The 9,528-nt window shown below is 41.7% G+C and overlaps 1 long non-coding RNA gene across 1 annotated transcript; it reads right to left on the bottom strand.

Annotated features, from left to right (window-relative positions):
- Window positions 1-1,791: 1,791 nt before the first annotated feature.
- Window positions 1,792-8,546, bottom strand: LOC137174932 (uncharacterized). Its single transcript, XR_010925507.1, has 2 exons — window positions 6,409-8,546; window positions 1,792-2,200 (listed from the first exon to the last, which is right to left on the bottom strand). It is a non-coding gene; the product is annotated as an uncharacterized lncRNA (long non-coding RNA).
- Between the last annotated feature and the right edge of the window lie 982 nt (window positions 8,547-9,528).

The following is a 9,528-nucleotide window of genomic DNA, read 5'->3' as shown; positions in this document are numbered from 1 at the left end:
CTCCTTGATTATTGTTCCTCAGTGGTTTGAAAGACACCAGTAGCATTCCTGTTACTTCTCTCTTAGACATTATAGATTATTTAATATCCCCCAAGGCAAGTGGTAAAGCGTATGGAGAGTTTGACAACAACTATTGTAAGGCATAGCTGTCCTGATTGTATACCTCACAAGGAGTTGGCCTCCTTCCTTCACCATTACAGGATTCTTAAAGGGGAAACTACACACTTGATTGATTTTTTTCCCCGCTGTGCACATAACAAAACAGGTGATCTTTCCAACAATACTGTCATTGTGTGTAAAAACTGCTTTTTCTGCTCAGCTTATTTGTGTCTGCTTGGATTTAAAGGGAACATATTGTGCCCATTTCCAGCTCTGTATTTTTACTTTTAGACTCTACTATAGTAGCTTTGCATGACTCACCGTTAAAAAAAACTCCATATTTAGCCTATGCTGGTCTTTATGCAGCCCCTCAGTTCAGCCTCTGTCTCTAACAGGTAGTCTTAGCTCCTGTCTCTTTAAAGTCTGTGTAAAGGTAAATCAGAGATTTCTTTCTAAACACATTATACAGGTTAGAAAATAATTGCTGAAAACATGTGAAAAGACTGTGAACTATTTAGTTCTGAACTGTTTTTCACCATTTCTGTGTTCAGGATTTTTTGGGTGGCTCAGTGACATAGAGAGGTTACTAGCATGACCCCTCCCTCACTATATAAATACTAGAGCGCACATACTCATAGTTACTACTAGTTTTACACCAGGTAGTTTTACAAACTTTCTTCAGAGACAACTGGGATTCACTTTGGATAATCTGCTGTTACTGGTGAATGTTGCCATTTTTGGGCAATGTTAGCACTCAAGGAGTTATTTTAAACCCAGCTGAAGCGTCCGTTGGCAGGTGTAGCTGCCAGTGGCTTCGGCTCCAGCACCAGCTGTGTGGCTGGGAGGATGGGTAGAGTCAACGGACATCGCCGACACTGGCTGCCGCCTGTGGCTTCAGCGTCAGTGGTGTTTCAGATTAGAGAATACTGCTTATTTTTCTACGATTTTGAAACCTAATTTTATATACTTTGCAATTTTTTTAATCATTCGATTTTGGCTGGGTGGTTAATTGCACATTTTTCTGTGGTGTGACAAACTCAGAACACATATTTATTATTGCTTTACATGGACTTTAAGGCCCCCCCACTCTGTTCTGATTGGCCAACTTTCTGGAAGCCTGCCGGGGGGCAGCCATATCTGAGTCATGTTAAGTTACCGCTGATGCAAACCCAACATTTCCTGCTTTACTAATTCAAAAAGCTTTTAAATGACTAAATAATGGGAGACTTATTGTGAAGAATTTACAGGAAATTAAATGTGTTCCTCACTGAATTAGCAGAGCTTCATTAGCAGCACTAAAAACCAGTTGAAACAACAGCATATGGACATATTTGGAGCTCTTTGTTTAGTAATAATAACAATAACAATAATGCAGGGAGGAATCATACAAGCAGAAACAGCCACAGTGATGATGATGTGTGATGAAGAGCTGCAGATGACCAGCACACCTCCAACAGGTAAACTACTTATTTTACTTTGCCTGCTGTGCAACGGAAAAACACTTACAGAAGCTCACACAAAAACACGCCAGCTCGACTCGAGTCATGGCTCAGCGTGACTACCCCCGAAACAATGGAAAAACAGCATAATGTTAGCGGAGCGGAGGAGGAGATGGGCATATAAAGAAATCTGTCACAAGCCAACATTGGCTCAGGCTGAAAGCAGGAAAAAAACATGAGAAACTGAGCGGTCAGACACTTTGGCCACGTTTAATATGAATATCCAACATTGTAACATTATATATATATGACTGAAAATAAGGAAAAGCATAATAGGTCCGCTTTAAAAATTACAGTTGCTGCGCCAAGTATCAATAGCAGAAGACTGGCTAACTCTAGCATCTGTTTGTGCCTCTCACACATAGCTGCTGGTAGCGTTAGCAAGCCTGATTAGACACAGCAGAAAGATGACGTGAAGAAGACATTAAGAACACCACATGAAAATAAAACTAAATATTGCCACATTACAGACAAAAACAAAACGTTATTTCCCATTGTTCCCTAAAAACTAACTTCAGAATGTCTGTTTCTCTGAATCCTGCTCTCTCTGTCATCCTCCTTACACTTCATCATCTGCCGAAATGTGGGATTGTCATGCCAGCCTTGGCCACCATGGTCATACATCCATAGACAAAAGAGGGAAATGGAAAAAGAAGAGAAAGAAAAAAAAATGGAGCGACAATGAAGAGCTTCAGTCTGAATGAAGGACAATCTGACAATTGAGCAGAATCAGAGAAGCGCTGGCAGCCTTGAAGGAGACACAAGAGAACCTCATCAAGACTTTAGGACAAAATAGGACAATTCTGTACTTAACAGGACGGCAAGAAAGAAACTCCTTATTCTTGCTAGTTTTGTTTGCTCTAGAGTCAGTAGGTGGAAAAACTGTGATATTGTAGCCTACATTACTTTGCGTGTAGGCCCCTCATGAATCATTTGTTGTTTTCCAGTGATAGATGATATACACAAATGATAATTAAGGTGTAGTTGCCAATTTCATTTGTAAGATAAAATAATTACCTTCAGCGGATGTTGAAAATATGACATCTATTCAGTCTTGTCTATTTCGATGTAGCTTATCTCTTTATACACCTGCCATATGCATGCAGTATGTGCTTACCTTATGAAAAATAAAAACAGCGTTGGTCCAGAAAGCATTAGATGCCACAGAAGCATTACAAGACAAAGTCAAAAGATCAAAATCAAAAACTAAAAACTGTATTGGAGAATGTATTGTAATGTGCAAAACTGTATTTATTTGGCATTGTCACAATACCATATACCAACTATTATTAGTTGCATGAACATTCATGTAGCAGAGTCATACTCCCTGAGGGCTGAAAAATGCTTCTCTCGGTTGAACATTGGGTTGTTTGGGTACCTTTCTTTTACACTTGTACATATAACTATGTTACATAACAGGCATTCAAACCCAGAAATGCAGAATGTTACATGTATCTTCACAAAAGAATAATTTCAGCTTAAAACAATACTAGAAATACTTGTTGCAGTTTACATCTATGTCTGTCCAGACTCATTTAATATTTGTCGTGAAGGAATTTAATAACAGGTATTACTTTCCTTATATATATGTTAACATGCTTGGCCAATAAAGCTGATTCTGATAGACAGTCTGCTGATAGACAGTAGACAATGCTTCAGATATGGATGTTGCTGCAAAGAAGCTACACATTCTATAACATGGATTCACACACACATCTTCAACCCGTCAGCACAGAAGAACTATACAATCACCACAGTTTCAAGGTGGGCACCCAAGATTAGTGTCACCAATTCAGTATCCAACCGAATGTGAAATATGGTCACAATCTCCCCTTCTGTTCCTGAGTTATCGTGTTGAATAATGGCCAGAACGACCACTAAAGTCTGATCGGTTCATCCTTGAGTCCAAGTAGACGTTGGTGCCAAATTTGAAGAAATTCCCTCAAGGCGATCCTGAGATATTGTGTTCACGAGAACGGGACGGATGGACAACCTGAAAACATAATGCCTCTGGCCACGTTGTCGCCGGCGTGGAGGCATAAAAATCAGTCATGTACCTTCACCAGGCATTTCCGAAATGCTTATTGCTTTTTCTCCTATGCACCTGTCTGTTTACAGGTATGCAAGACTTCTCCTTTTTTAATTTCAGCTTAACATACTTATGTTAGTAGTAAAATAAAATAAGTAGTAAATTAGTAGTAAAGTGAAATAATTCAAACTGATATGTAGACATGTGCTACCTTTCTATCAAGGACTCCTTATAGAAGCCACTTACAACAATGGCTGACTTAGAAAGAATGATTGGTTTAGGAAATTCATATGAACTCTGATGGGTACATAGATATCTTTATATGACAACGACCTTGAAATCCCCACCGATTAAGACTAATCTAATTCAGTGTGTGTCAAAACCTTTCAGTTTCTCTCTTTGAATGACTGTCATCTTGTGAGGGCAGGAAGGTGCAACTACGCCTGGAGGCCTGTAACGTAGCTGTTAGCTGCACTGTGCCGCTGTGCCACAGGGAGTTTCCTTGAAGTGCCAGGTGGCTGCCTAGATCTCAACCAATGCTCTGTTTCCACAGCTGTTACAGCAGTAAAACCTTTGCTGTAGCTGCTGGCCAACAATATCACCCCTGCAGCAGCAGAGGACAGACAGGAGGTGGGTATTCTGTGGCCAGCATTCATGATAGATGGCACTCAGTGAAATCATCTCTACATCTGCAGGAGACTTCTGCCATTATTCCCCACATTATTCACAGTCACGTTCACATGTTCTCTGTCTGGGCCAATTCTGAGTGGGAGATCACAGCTTTGGTAATAGCCCAATGGATGATGTGATGACCCTGGGATTGGCCTCTGTCATGGTGTGTGTGCCTTATGTTCCAGCATGCTTGTAGGTGGAGTGAAGGGCAGGGTCGTCAGAGGAGATGTTGGCACACCTGTACAACCTGGCTTACCTGGCTGTACAGGTGTGCCAACATCTCCTCTGACGACCCTGCCCTGTGTGAGCTTCCTCTTTTGTTACAAGAAGGAGCCAATTTGTAAGAATGAGGATAGGATTAACCACCCAAACCTTATTTTCTCACACATTTGTACTAGGAAAATACTAAGAGAACAGGTTCAGGGTGGAGAGGGTAACTGGTGTTTGGAAGCAGCAGTTTAGCTTTCTCAGCATGTCTGCCTACAGCTGAACACCACTGCACGCTGTGCTGCTCAGGTCGTGACAGGATTTCTTAATAATGTTGCAAGTTAAGTCAATGTTGAGGAGGAAGAGGAGAGTTGTCTTCATGATGATTTTTTCCCCCTTTTTTTTGATTCACATGAAGGCAATTTGAATTATTTAGTAACTCCACCACCTAACTGGACCTCCTGGGGTGTGAAGAACTGTTACTGGACTTCACCTTTTTATGGGCATAACATGAAAAGCCTATTTTATTGGTCTTATCATAATGATATTAGTTCCAGCTTCACAGTTGCACTGTTGTAAATTTCCTCTCCTCTTCTCTCCTGAATTGAGGATATATCATTGTGTGGAAGTTCGGTCACTAATAAGTAGTTTGCTTTGAACAGACTTTAAAGTTACAAAGTGCTTTACAGTAAAAGCAAGAATTAAAAATGAACAGTTACAGATATTACCATCAATTAAGTCTCATCTACTCAGTTGTGCCCGTATTGTGAGCAGATCTCAATATCTCAATGCAAATTATCTAGGCAGAGCTGGCGGACTTGTCAACAAACATGGTACGTCCCAGGTCAAGGAAATTGCTGCTACAAACAGATGTCATTTGTTTCTCTGTGAGCGAACCACTGCTACTTTTTGTAGCTTTTGCGACGCTTACTTTAGCTGGCGAGAAGATGCAGAGCGGGGTGACTTTGAAACTTTGAAACTTACTGAATGTGATCACGTCTTCCAGATTGCATTCACAGCTGGCTGAAATTGAAGGGCATAGGTTTGGTTTTAAGTTTGGTAGGAACTTTTTTTTGTCAGACAGCCAAAATACTTGCTTATGTGTACTTGCTCTCTATCACTCTTTTCCCTTTCACAGGCACATGTTCGCATCTGAGAGGCTGCAGCTCACCTGTCTGTGTGTCTCTGTGCTGCTCAGGCTGCTGCTGACAGGAGATTCATAATAAAATGATGCCTGACAGTCACAAACAGTTCTGTTGGACAAGCTGCGGCTAATTTAGCTTATACATAATGTCCATGTCTTTATGACACACATGCAATAATAACTCTGCTCTTGATCCACTGGAGAAGGGGAGAGATGGCATTAAATAGTAAATATTTCTCCCACTAATTTTAAAGATTGATGTTTGGATTGATTACAGAGCATTCTTATTAACTAAGCTCAACTTTGGTTCTTCTTTAAAAAGGACCAGATGTCTTAATTTGCTTTTGGGAGGAATTTTCACCAACAGTAATAAAGTTAAAGTTAAATTTAATAAATTAAACAGCATGTCTGAGCAACAGGGGCGGAGCTAGACTCTCAGCAAAGAGGAGACAGAGCAACAACTGTAAGATCACTGATATATCCTGTCCATAAATACAAATTGCGCCTTATTGAGCTAAGCAAGCCTATGTCTAAGAAAACATACAGTGAAGCCTCTTTGTCAGACAAGCTTGTTCTGAAGAACAAAAACAGAAAACAGGTTGCCAAGTCGCTCTCAAATGATTGAGCACCAAGGACAGCATGCTGTTCAGCACCACAGCGACAGCAGGCCAGGTACACTGTTCTCTTCTTACACAGACACAGCGGTCTGGAGATAAAAAACAACAGATCAATCTAACATTCTGACTGAATTCACTCACCAATTGTTGTCCATGCTCAGCCTGCTGTAGTTCAGTGTAGTCCATTTGTGTAACATCCTCCATAGAACAAAATAATGCGAACACGAACAGGTTTATGAACTTTGTACATATCTTTTTAAAACTTCATGCTCCTCTCCTTCATGGTGGCAAACCTGCCAACCACTCTGTCTTTATCAATGTTTATGTCCCGCTCAACACACAGCACTGCAAGGTTAGATAGTCTGGCCTCATCTATGCAGGAACGCAAATAGCTCTTAATGAGCCTCAGACGGCTGAAACTTCATTCGGCACTGGTGCTGCTGATGGGAATAGTTTTGTAAATTCTATGGAGAGCGGTCAGATGCGGGTATGCTCGATCCATATTGTTGGCAATGAGGAATGGTAGGACTGCATCGGTGTTAAGATCCATTGCTAACTCAGAATACAATGTATGAAAAGAGTTGAACTCATCCACAATTTCTTCTGGCTTGGAGATGTCTTCTGAGTAGAAACATGCAAGCTCCAGCATTTTTTCTTCAGCATCAGGACACTCAAAGTGCTTTGGATTGAGTACAGTGAACAGTTTGGCCATTTCTTTGAAATCGGAAAAAATAATTGACACTAACTGACTAATACGGAACTTTGTCATTAAATATGACTTCTCTGCCTTGTGGTGAGCACTGGACTCTTCATGCATCTCAATCTGCTTTATCTTTTTCCTATATGTAGAGAGGCCCCATGCATGGATCAGCCCGGCATTTCCCAGCAGTTTCATTGGATTTTTTACCAAAAAGCCAACAACAGAAGCAAAACAGTCGGTTTGCTTTAGGCGAATAAACTAACCACTGTCGCTCCACAGTGCCTGAGCTTCCCAATTGATGCCTATACTATGCTGGATTGAAGCGGCGTTTCTCCTGGTCATAATGGAAATTATTATAGTTATCCTCCAAACCAGGCTGACATGGGCCATGCTTGATCACAGCTCGGATCACTTAGGTGGTAAAAGGCCGGTTCTGAAAAAGGTATGGGTCAGTTGGGTACTCCTCTTGGGGTAAAACGTTAGCGGAGTGGCAGCCAGGTCCTGTGCTGTGAGAGGGGCGATTGAGAGTCTGTCTGGAAAGGGTACCACTGCTGCTGGAAGCATAATTAGTGGCCTGGCAACTGTCCTCCACCTCATCACTTCTCTCTCATCACTCCTCTGGTGTGCTTTTCATGCTATGATTGGTGCTAGCCTCGTTCATAGCCACTGTCAGGCTAGTTGTGCTAGCAGTAATGTTAGCTTGATTAACCATGCCGGTGCCATCATGATCGCAGATGCGGTTGTCTTGAAAGGATGAGCAAGATGAGAAATAATTTTGTATTTGTATTGTATAAGTTGTAGTCTTTGGATGTTTTGCCTACTTACATGCAAATTAAGTACGTTGCAGTAGTCAAGTCTGTAGGATATAAATGCATGGATGACCTTGACTAGATTTGTAAATGACAGAAATGACCTAATCTTGGTTAAATGTCTCACAAAGCAGGGCTTAATCACTTTAGTCACCTGACGTTGATGGAGTAGCCGACATTAGGAGCAGTTGTGCTTTATGGGCACCAACCTGGACCTTATTTTCTCATTGTTTTGTGTCTAAGTGACTAATGGGGACAAGAATTCTTGAAACTGGTCCAGTATTGAGCGAGAGCGCTGCAGCCAGCAGCCAAGAAATGGGCTGCAATGTAATCCTTGGGGGCAAAAGTACCCCATCAATGTACTAAAAGTGCTTGCACAGCTATCAGCTGAATATTAAATAATCAGCTAAATATTCAGCCATGATTTAGAAAATCTTTTAACACTAAGCTATGCTTTCTGTACTCTAACACAACAAACTTCCACTTCTCTCTTCAACTCTGTAACTGCTGAATATTTAGCTGATTTCGAAAACAACTAAACTCTCGTGAGATTTCAGAATGAGACTTCTCCTTGAGCGAGGCTTGGTTTGACACAATAACATACAGACAGGATTAAGTTGAAGGTAAAGAAAAACATTATATTTCTCTGTAGGGTCTTTTCTATAATTTTGTCGGACACTTACAATAACAATCTGAGCTTGTCAGTTGCAAAGACAAGAACTTTTAGTGGACGTACATTGATGGGGTGCTATTGCCCCCAAGGATTACATTGCAGCTTGTATCGCGGCTGCTGGCTGAAGCGTTCTCGCTGAATACTGGACCAGTTTCAAAATTTGTTGTCCCCATTAGTCACTTATACACAAGAAGATGGGAAATAGAGTCCAGGTTGAAAAATACCCCCTTTAACACAGTAAATGTGCCTTTTTGTAGACAGATGTGTAATTGCATTAGAGTGGTATTTATCGAGGGATGCACAATATTATCGGCACGTCATCGGTATCGGCCGATATAAGCTCTAAAATGAAATATTGGCATCGGCCGAAATGAACATTTTCTGCCAATTATGAGAGGCCGATTTGTTGCCTTCTCCTCCGCCGCATAACTGTGCTTCCCTCTACGGACTCCCCTGACGGTCCCGGTGCTTCCTCCGCAGGCTCTACTTCACTCATCTGCCCGTCAGACCAGCCGCTTCTTCTAGCGGAGGCTAGCTGGCTGTGCTTCCCTCCGGTCATGCTGCGGCTAACGCTCCGCTAGCCTCCCAGCTAACATTAGCCCCGGATCTCCGTGTGGATCCAACCGGAGCACCGAGCCCCGGTTTGTTTTTCAGGTTAAAGGGGGAAGAAGCAGCTTGAGTGAAGTGGAGCTTCCGGAGGAAGCACCGAGACTGTCAGGGTAAAATAGTCCGCGGAAGAGCCGCTACGTTCGGCTGCACAGATAGGAAACACCTTGGCTGACAGGATGTACCACTCCGTTTGGGAAAAAAATCATCTTCTTTTTGGTTTATAACGGCGGTTTGCAACCAGCATATTAGGTGCTTTACCGCCACCTTCTGCTCCGGAGTGTGGACCAGAGATTAAATCCTACACATTAATCCTGTCTGTCTAATAAACTCTAAGAAAACTCTACTGCTCCACCAACTTGGCAGGTTCATTAAAGTTTTAATGCTGAGCTCCTGAACTCCAGTCTTCCTAAATTCTTCCTTCATATATTGTCTTTCTTGATCATACTTAGTACAATCTATGCTTGCATGTG

Source organism: Thunnus thynnus, chromosome 3 (genome assembly GCF_963924715.1).
Source record: "Thunnus thynnus chromosome 3, fThuThy2.1, whole genome shotgun sequence".
In the NCBI taxonomy this organism is placed as follows: domain Eukaryota; kingdom Metazoa; phylum Chordata; class Actinopteri; order Scombriformes; family Scombridae; genus Thunnus; species Thunnus thynnus.
The sequence above is the reverse complement of the archived record's forward strand: the minus strand, read 5'-3'. Positions and strand labels throughout refer to the sequence as shown.